We start from the raw sequence: 10,406 nt of genomic DNA on the forward strand, positions 1-10,406 counted from the left end.
ACTTCAAACTCAAACTGTTCACGTGTCGGCTCTGATCTTCTTCCGTACCTCTTTTATTTTGAAAGGTGTGAGTGTGTTTGGTCTGATGTTGCATGCAGGAAACGGAAAAAAAAGTTTTATTTTGTCTTTTAAAAATGTACGCCTCTCTTCAGTAACCTGTTGTCACCTGAGATGTTTGTTTGCTGGAGATACGTGTTGAGCTGTCATCCTGGTTCAGATTTTATATTGTATACCAACTTTTATTCAACATGAATACATGAATCCATCCATCTCTGCTGCTTTTCTTCTTCTCAGTCCCGTCTCTCACTGATGTGTGTTCAAAGCATTCAGTGTCCTCCAAAGGTCTTTTTAAATTACCTCTAACGATGTGTTAATTTCAACCAAACTCACCTCAGGCACAGCCCAAACCTCCAACAGCCGGTCCGAACTTCAATGTTCACTGAATGTTTGTGCCGAGGCGCCAATTTCCAGATTTTAAACCACCTTTTCCCACCTTGATGGAAATGAATGAAATATTAGAAGCTGAGAAATCAAATAAAAATATGGAAATTCTTCAGCACAGACTAAACGAGTTGTTGAGAACATTTGTAGCTCACGTGTGATACGCCGTGTAACAGTGAAGACAGTGAGCAGCAAACTGATATAATAAGAAAGTAAAGGACGTGTCAGGCTGCAGATGAACATGATATTTTAAAAGTTCATGGTTTGGGTGTCTAAAGTATTTAATTTAGTGTGACATCTTTCAAAGTGCTTTACATAAATTACAAAAGGCTTTAAGAAAAGAGCCACGGGGCAACATGCAAACATTTGAATAATAATCTTCTAAAAGTAAGAATTAATAAATAGTTTATTAAAGTTTCTTCAAGTGTAAAAGACGACGTTATGTTCTGATCCAGCTGGTTCAGGCCCACACTGAGACACTGACACACTTCATCAAAATAATAATTATTTTTATTCAGACAATCAGTTAATCGAGTCGTCTTAAAATACTTAAAATGTTTTAAACACAGAGAACAGTCAGACATGAAGTAATGATGCTGATTTGTAATATAATATTTCATTCTTTTTATATTCAATGAATGTCGTGTCTGCTGATGAGTTCTTTTAGATTTACGGTCTCTTTTGTAACAGTAACTAAGTACTCAAGTACGTCTTTTGAGTATTTGTACATTATACGACACACAGACCAGGCGGAGTTTAAAATCCACGACGACACACAAACATATAATCTGCTTTAAAACTGTAATAAACATAAAATGCTCTTTGTCAGACTGGACGGCATCGTGTCAGTTATCTGAGTTACGAGTTATGTTATACACAATAATATATACACTTGGACAGCTTAATGAAATGAGTTCAGTGTTAAACATTAATTATATATTCATCTATAGGTAATCTGATTAATATGACACTCTGTATATTTTTAGATAGATACTTTATTGATCCTGAGGGAAGTTCAAGCATCCAGTAGCAGCATGACACAGTAAACACACAGGTAAGCAGACATTCAAATGTGTTAAAGTTAAACCACTGAGCTCAATCTGCATTTAAATTACCCCTGTGCAAAGATCTTTACAAACAGAAAACCATATAAAAGTATCATATAAAATAAGAAGTAGATCTACGAATGGAGATAAAAACTATACAGAATTAACTGCTGTAGACAAAGTGACAGAGTGATCATAATCTGTTTGTGGAACTATAACATGAAGCATCACGCTGAAGGCCATGCTGTTATTCTGTATATCAGAACAGCTGCCGTTCTGTTGTAGGTTCGTTAATCACAGCGTGCTGTGACTGTATTCAACTTGAATTAAAGTTTATTTGGTTCTTTTAGGCTCGTTCCATATGCCAACATTTATTTTGTGGTTTCTAAACTCTCAATGAAAACAGTCAGATTTCCACAGATTATACTTTATACTGGAAAATGATACTTTGGCTCTACCTGGTGGAATAAAAGAAGCGTTACAACAAAAAGAAGATTAGAAAGAGAAATAGATTTTTGAACTTAGAAAAAAAAACTGTGCTAAGATTTTTACAAAGTTTTTTATTTATAGAAATAAAAAATAAAACTACAGATAAATCAGGAGCTGTAGAAGATGAATGAAGGTCAGAGCACTGAGCAGAGCTTTCATACAGAGACGTGTGGTCAGGAGGAAAACATCACATATAATACACAAATAAATTAAATGGTTAGAGTTATCAAATTGTTTGAACTATAAACTAATTTAACTTTAACAGTTTGGATTGTTTTTCCAAATGCAGGAACAAACTGCTCAAACAGCGTCTTACTGTCTCAGTCAGATGTTTAACTTTTGAAAGAAGACACATGGTGAGTCATGGAATGTTGTTTTCATATATTTGGTCTTCTCTGGTTGCCATATGTGTGTAAGGCAGTTGCCTGTTTCGGTCACATGGTGGCGCTGTCTGTGCTGTGTTCACTGTGTGCTCTGTGTCGGATGCCACGCTTTACAAAGTTCACCTGTCTTTGCCCCGCCAGGTGAGCATGTAACGGCCTGTATATATATTATTTTTTATTTTTCCTTTGCCCCGCAGGTGTTGTGAAGATGTGACAGCAAGCAGCAGATCAGTGTGTGTGTGTGTGCGTGTGTGTGTGTGTGTGTTGTTGTGAGCTTGCAGTCAGTGTTACTGTTTAATCAGCCTGTCAATGTGTTTTTACTCCTACGACTGTGACCTAACAGGATGTCAACAGTTCTATGACTTCCTGTCTCTGAACGCTGTGTACCGCTCAGACTCCATTTTCAGTTTAAGGAGCAGAACAAAGAAGAAGAAGAAGGAGAATAAGAAGAAGAAGAAGAAGAAGAATAAGAAGAATAAGAAGAAGAAGAAGAAGAAGGAGAAGTGTTCCAACATTTGTATGACTTCACTGTCTCTGAGTCAGATTTCTTTCTCTCTGCGGACGGTCGAGGAAGGAGATGTTGGAATGAACTCAACTGATTCATGTGTGGACTCGACAACAAGCACTGTGTGTGTGTGTGTGTGTGTGTGTGTGTGTGTGTGTGTGTGTGTGTGTGTGTGTGTGTTGTTGTGAGCTTACAGTCAGTGTTACTGTTTAAACTCTCAGACTCACCATAATGAATGATGAAGAAGAGGACAGAGCTGAGTCTCCACGATCCGTCTGTCTGTCTGTGAAGAGTGACTGGTCCAAAGATCTGCCTGAATGGTTCAGACATGAACCTGGACCCTCAGACACAAAGTAAGAGTCTTTTTTTTACTGTCAGCTGACTGATGAATTGAGTATGAAGAAAAACGTTGTGCTCAAAGATTTATCTTCATGATGCAGAGCTGTTGGTGCAGATACTGTGTGAAGGCTCTCAGTCGTCCAGGTCGTCTTTCTTCTGTCGACCATCGTCACCTCAAGAGTGAAGCCTCTAAATGAATGAATATTAATTCCATGTGATGAATATTAATGTGTTAATGTGCCAGCAGCAGCAGAGAGGACCTGCAGGCTGCAGGAGTCATCAGACTGAAAGCTGAATTCAAACAGAAGATTAACAACCTTCAACTGTTCTGTGACCATCAGAGCTTCTGGACAGTGTTCAATGATACAATGTCTTCACAGAGAGAGGAAGAGGAGTCATGTTCCTGTGGAGGAGCAGCCGTCCTGCTGTGTTTGGTGTCAGGACGTCCTGAAGGATCCGGTCTCTACCAGCTGTGGACACTGGTTCTGCAGACACTGCATCACCTCATACTGGGACCAGTCTGCTTCATCAGGAGACTCCTCCTGTCCCCAGTGTGGAGAAAGATCCAGAACAAGACGTGGACTGCAGACAGCCAGTCAGACCAGCACTGTCCAAAGTAAGACTGTCCATTTCCTTCTCTAGATATTCTTCTATCCATCACTTTTTATTGCTGATGAAATAATCAGCAGATTGTCACATTTTCTTTGTTTAGTCTCAAACTTGTTTCTCTGTTTTAGTGAGTGGTGGTCTGCAGGAGGTTTTAGATGAACATAAGATCAGTCTGAAGACCAGATGTGAACGTGTGACTGAAGGAAGTGATGAAACAGGAAGTGGAACCCTCCTCAACAGGATCTACACTGAGCTCTACATCACAGAGGGACAGAGTGAAGAGGTTCATACCCAACATGAGGTGAGGCAGCTTGAGACAGCTTCCAAGAAGAAGGAGACCCTCCATGACACTCCCATCAAATGCCACGACATCTTTAAAGCCTTACCTGACCAACAGAGACACATCAGAGTCGCTCTGACCAACGGCGTCGCTGGCGTTGGAAAAACCTTCTCAGTGCTGAAGTTCACTCTGGACTGGGCAGAGGGCTCGGAGAACCAAGATGTCAGTCTGGTGGTTCTGCTCTCGTTCAGGGAGCTGAACTTGATCAAAGATGAGCGGTTCAGTCTTCTCACGCTGCTCCATGTTTTCCATCCAACATTACAGAAGGTCACAGCAGAGAAGCTCGCTGTCTGTAAACTTCTGTTCATCTTTGACGGCCTGGATGAAAGCAGACTTTCACTGGATTTCAACAACAAAGAGCTCGTGTCTGATGTCACACAGGAGTCATCAGTCAGCGTGCTGTTGACAAGCCTCATCAAGGGGAATCTGCTTCCCTCGGCTCTCATCTGGATAACTTCCAGACCTGCAGCAGCCAATCAGATCCCTCCTTCATGTGTTGACAGGGTAACAGAAGTACGAGGCTTCACTGACGCTCAGAAGGAGGAGTACTTCAGGAGGAGAGTCAGTGATGAAGATCTGTCCAGCAGAATCATCTCACACATCAAGACCTCCAGGAGCCTCCACATCATGTGTCTGATCCCAGTCTTCTGCTGGATCACTGCTACAGTTCTGGACCACATGTTGACCACAGACCAGAGAGGAGAGCTGCCCAAGACCCTGACTGACCTGTACTCACACTTCCTGCTGGTTCAGACAAAGAGGAAGAAGAAGAAGTACGATGAAGGACATGAGACGAGTCCACAGGAGCTGACGGAGGCTGACAGGGAAGTTCTTCTGAAGCTGGGGAGGCTGGCGTTTGAACAGCTGGAGAAAGGAAACATCATGTTCTACCAAGAAGACCTGGAGCAGTGTGGTCTGGATGTCACAGAGGCCTCGGTGTACTCAGGAGTTTGTACAAAGATCTTCAAAAGAGAGAGTGTGATCTTCCAGAAAACAGTCTACTGCTTTGTTCATCTGAGCGTTCAGGAGTTTCTGGCTGCAGTCTACCTGTTCCACTGTTACACCAACAAGAAGACAGAGGTACTGAAGGACTTCCTGAAAGAGAAGAAGGAGGAGGAGGAGAATTACTCCACCCTGGATGTCTTCCTGAAGAAGGCCATGGAGAAATCCCTTCAAAGTAAAAATGGTCACCTGGACCTGTTTGTTCGCTTCCTTCATGGCCTCTCTCTGGAGTCCAACCAGAGACTCTTAGGAGGCCTGCTGGGTCAGACAGACAACAGTCCAGAAATCATCCAGAGAGCCATCAACAACCTGAAGGAGATGAACAGTGATGATATCTCTCCTGACAGAAGCATCAACATCTTCCACTGTCTGATGGAGATGAACGATGACTCAGTCCATCAGGAGATCCAAGAGTTCCTGAAGTCAGAGAACAGATCAGAGAAGAAACTCTCTGAGATCCACTGCTCAGCTCTGGCCTACATGCTGCAGATGTCAGAGGAGGTTCTGGATGAGTTGGACCTGAAGAAGTACAACACTTTATACGAGGGACGACGGAGACTGATTCCAGCTGTGAGGAACTGCAGAAAGGCTGAGTAAGTCCAGATGTGATTATCAACGTTATACAAAGATATACACTTTACACTCTAGAGGATGCAACAAATAATTAATGTAGTCAACAAGAAACAATGATCACATGAGTTGCTAACAAATTGAGTTATCTTTTAGTTGGTGACTAATCACTCTATTGTTCACTTCACTAAGCTGACTGGAGTGAATCGAACAATCGAGTGATGGCAACACTTGTAACAGTAACAGTAAACACAAGATTTGTGGAGAAAAGAGCAGCTCACATTTCCACTGAGGTTTAATCTGAATTTTTTCAGTGAAGTTCAATGGAGAGATTTTTATCATCAACAAGCTCCGAAGGATTGAGACTGTTAAACAGCTGAACTTAAATAAAATTTCAGATTTTATTTATTTTATTTTATTTCACTTGATGTTTTTTTATTTTCTGTCATCACAGACTTTCTGCCTGTGGACTCTCAGAGAGTCACTGTGAAGTCGTGGCCTCAGCTCTGAAGTCCAACCCCTCCCATCTGACACACCTGGACCTGAGTCAGAATGACCTGAAAGATTCAGGAGTGAAGAAGCTGCGTGCTGGACTGGATAGTCCAAACTGTAGACTGGAGGCTCTGAGGTCAGTTCACTGTGTAACTAAAAGTTATTTTGTTTTCAAAGTCACTCTACTCATTTTAGAGAAAAGCTCATTAATTATTGATTGAGTATCTCGGGGTCTTGTTCACGAGTAAGGAAAGGATGGAACAGGACATCGACCGGCGGATCGGTGTGGCTTCTGCAGTGATGCGGACTCTGCACCGGTCCGTCATGGTGAAGAAGGAACAGAGCCGAAAGGCGAAGCTCTCGATTTACCAGTCGATCTACGTTCCTACCCTCACCTATGGTCACGAGCTTTGGGTAGTGACCGAAAGAATGAGATCGCGAATACAAGCAGCCGAAATGAGCTTCCTTCGCAGGGTGGCTGGGCTCTCCCGTGAGGAGCTCAGAGTAGAACCGCTGCTCCGCATCGAGAGGAACCAGCTGAGGTGGCTCGGGCATCTCGTGAGGATGCCTCCTGGACGTCTCCCTGGTGAGATGTTCCGGACATGTCCCTCCGGGAGGCGGCCCCGGGGAAGACCCAGGACACACTGGAGGGACTATGTCTCTCGGCTGGCCTGGGAACGCCTTGGGGTCCCCCTGGGAGAGCTGGAAGAAGTGGCCGGGGAGAGGGAAGTCTGGGCCTCCCTGCTGAAGGTGCTGCCCCCGCGACCCGAATCCGGATAATGCGGGAGAAGATGAGATGAGATGAGATGAGCTCATTGATTAGGACATAGTAATGTTGAGCTGCACATTTCAACACATCTGATAGGATTATAAATGGATTTTTATCAACATCATTTATTCTTTATTCAGATTGAGGAGCTGCAGTTTGTCAGAGATCAGCTGTGCTTCTCTGGCCTCAGCTCTGAAGTCCAACCCCTCCCATCTGACAGAGCTGGACCTGAGCGACAACAACAAGCTGCAGGATTCAGGAGTGAAGCTGCTGTGTGATTTTCTGGAGAGTCCACACTGCAGGATGAAGACTCTGAGGTCAGTTCACTGACTTTCTGTTACTATTGTAGATCTGATGTTTAATTTACAATTGAAGCTAATTTATGTTCAGACATAACTTACATCCATAAAGTTGTAAATGTCCTTTTGTTCATATTTTCATGTTTGTTGTATTAAATTTAGTCTGCAGTCACAAAGACTTGTGTTTCTTAAAGAAACTGTAGAAAATGTCTCTGTTAGTGGTTAAAGTCAATGAATGTTTAGAATTGTTGGTAAAAGGTCACATCTGTTTACAGAAGATCCTCTGAACTCAGATTTGTTTGAAATGATCAAGTTTACTTGTTGAAGTAGAAATATTTCTTTGGTTCCTGTTAATTTCAGTGTGTTTCCACAAATATTGTCTGAACGCACACACACACTGAATGGTTGTCTGAATGTTGTCTGAATGTTGTGCTGACGTTTGGATTATGTCTGTAGAAGGCTGACATTATGATGATCCACAATAACACAATGACAAAGTCACTCTACTCATTTTAGAGAAAAGCTCATTGATTAGGACATAGTAATGTTGAGCTGCACATTTCAAACCTGAACACATCTGATTGGATTATAAATGGATTTTTATCAACATCATTTATTCTTTATTCAGAGTGAGGAGCTGCAGTTTGTCAGAGATCAGCTGTGCTTCTCTGGCCTCAGCTCTGAAGTCCAACCCCTCCCATCTGACAGAGCTGGACCTAAACTTCAACGACCTGCAGGATTCAGGAGTGAAGCTGCTGTGTGATTTTCTGGAGAGTCCACACTGCAGACTGAAGACTCTGAGGTCAGTTCACTGACTCTCTGTTACTATTGTAAATCTGATGTTTAATTTACAATTGAAGCTAATTTATGTTCAGACATAACTTACATCCATAAAGTTGTAAATGTCCTTTTGTTCATATTTTCATGTTTGTTGTAATAAATTTAGTCTGCAGTCACAAAGACTTGTGTTTCTTAAAGAAACTGTAGAAAATGTCTCTGTTAGTGGTTAAAGTCAATGAATGTTTAGAATTGTTGGTCAATGGTCACATCAGTATACAGAAGATCCTCTGAACTCAGATTTGTTTGAAATGATCAAGTTTACTCGTTGAAGTAGAAATATTTCTTTGGTTCCTGTTAATTTCAGTGTGTTTCCACAAATAATGTCTGAACACACACACACACTGAATGGTTGTCTGAATGTTGTGCTGACGTTTGGATGATGTCTGTAGAAGGCTGACATTATGATGATCCACAATAACACAATGACAAAGTCACTCTACTCATTTTAGAGAAAAGCTCATTGATTAGGACATAGTAATGTTGAGCTGCACATTTCAAACCTGAACACATCTGATTGGATTATAAATGGATTTTTATCAACATCATTTATTCTTTATTCAGATTGAGGAGCTGCAGTTTGTCAGAGATCAGCTGTGCTTCTCTGGCCTCAGCTCTGAAGTCCAACCCCTCCCATCTGACAGAGCTGGACCTGACTCACAACGAGCTGCAGGATTCAGGAGTGAAGCCGCTGTGTGATTTTCTGGAGAGTCCACACTGCAGACTGAAGACTCTGAGGTCAGTTCACTGACTCTCTGTTACTACTGTAGATCTTTTAATTAACTGTTGAACATAATTTATGTGGGCAGTGGTTAGCACTGTTGCCTCACAGCAAGAAGGTTCCTGGTTCAAACCTCGGCTGGGCCTTTCTGTGTGGAGTTTGCATGTTCTCCCTGTGTCTGCGTGGGTTTTCTCCGGGTACTCCGGCTTCCTGCCACAGTCCAAAAACATGCGCTTAATAGTTTTATCGGTGACTCTAAATTGTCCGTAGGTGTCATCGGTTGTTTGTCTCTATGTGCCCTGCGATGAACTGCCGACTTGTCCAGGGTGTACCCCGCCTCTTACCCAATGTCAGCTAGGATAGGCTCCAGCCCCCCACGACCCTAGTGAGGATAAGAGGTTACAGATAATGTAATGTATGTACATCATTTATGTTCAGACATAACTTACATCCATAAAGTTGTAAATGTCCTTTTGTTCATATTTTCATGTTTGTTGTATTAAATTTAGTCTGCAGTCACAAAGACTTGTGTTTCTTAAAGAAACTGTAGAAAATGTCTCTGTTAGTGGTTAAAGTCAATGAATGTTTAGAACTGTTGGTCAATGGTCACATCTGTTTACAGAAGATCCTCTGAACTCAGATTTGTTTGAAATGATCAAGTTTACTTGTTGAAGTAGAAATATTACACACACACACACACTGAATGTTGTCTGAATGTTGTGCTGACGTTTGGATGATGTCTGTAGAATATTTTTATCAATATAATTTATTCTTTATTCAGATTGAGGAGCTGCATGTTGTCAGAGATCAGCTGTGCTTCTCTGGCCTCAGCTCTGAAGTCCAACCCCTCCCATCTGACAGAGCTGGACCTGAGAGATAACAAGCTGCAGAATTCAGGAGTGAAGCTGCTGTGTGATTTTCTGGAGAGTCCACACTGCAGACTGAATACTCTGAGGTCAGTGGAGGGTTGGAATCTCAGTCCATGTTGGTCTCAGCAGCTCATTGTGATCATGTGTTGGTTGATGTGAAGACGACTGTTGTTGTTGTGTTCATGTCTACAGGAAATAAGGAAAGGCAAGTTTATTTTTATAGCACAATTCATACACAAGGCAATTCATAGTGCTTTACAGAGAACAATTGAAAACAATTGAAAACATTAAACGAATCACTGGATTATGATTGAAAATTCTTTAAAAGAGCTCAGCCATAAGCACGTGAAAAGAGAAAAGTTTTTAACCTGGATTTAAAAGTGCTCAGAGTTGGGGCTGATTTCAGTCCTGCTGGTAGTTTGTTCCAGTTGTGAGCAGCATAACTGCTAAATCCTGCTTAACTGTGTCTGGTTTGAACTCTGTGTTCCACTATCTGACCTGAGTCAGTAGATCTCAGAGCCCTACTAGGTCTTTATTCTACTAACATGTCGTTTATGTATTGTGGGCCTAAACCCTTCAGTGATTTGTAAACTAGTAGCAGAACTTTAAAATCTATTCTGTGGCTAACTGGGAGCCAGTGTAAAGACTTAAGAACTGGGGTGACGTGTTCTGATCTCTTTGTTCTGGTCAAAACT

The 10,406-nt window shown here is 41.9% G+C and overlaps 1 long non-coding RNA gene across 1 annotated transcript in view; it reads left to right on the plus strand.

Moving 5' to 3' along the window:
* Positions 1-9,735: 9,735 nt before the first annotated feature.
* LOC113745821 (uncharacterized) overlaps positions 9,736-10,406 on the plus strand; it is a 2,425-nt gene continuing 1,754 nt past the window's right edge. Inside the window, exon 1 of the long non-coding RNA XR_003462432.1 lies at positions 9,736-9,797. This is a non-coding gene — a long non-coding RNA (uncharacterized LOC113745821). The remainder of the gene's footprint in view (positions 9,798-10,406) is intronic.

This window comes from Larimichthys crocea, chromosome VI, assembly GCF_000972845.2.
Source record: "Larimichthys crocea isolate SSNF chromosome VI, L_crocea_2.0, whole genome shotgun sequence".
In the NCBI taxonomy this organism is placed as follows: Eukaryota; Metazoa; Chordata; class Actinopteri; family Sciaenidae; genus Larimichthys; species Larimichthys crocea.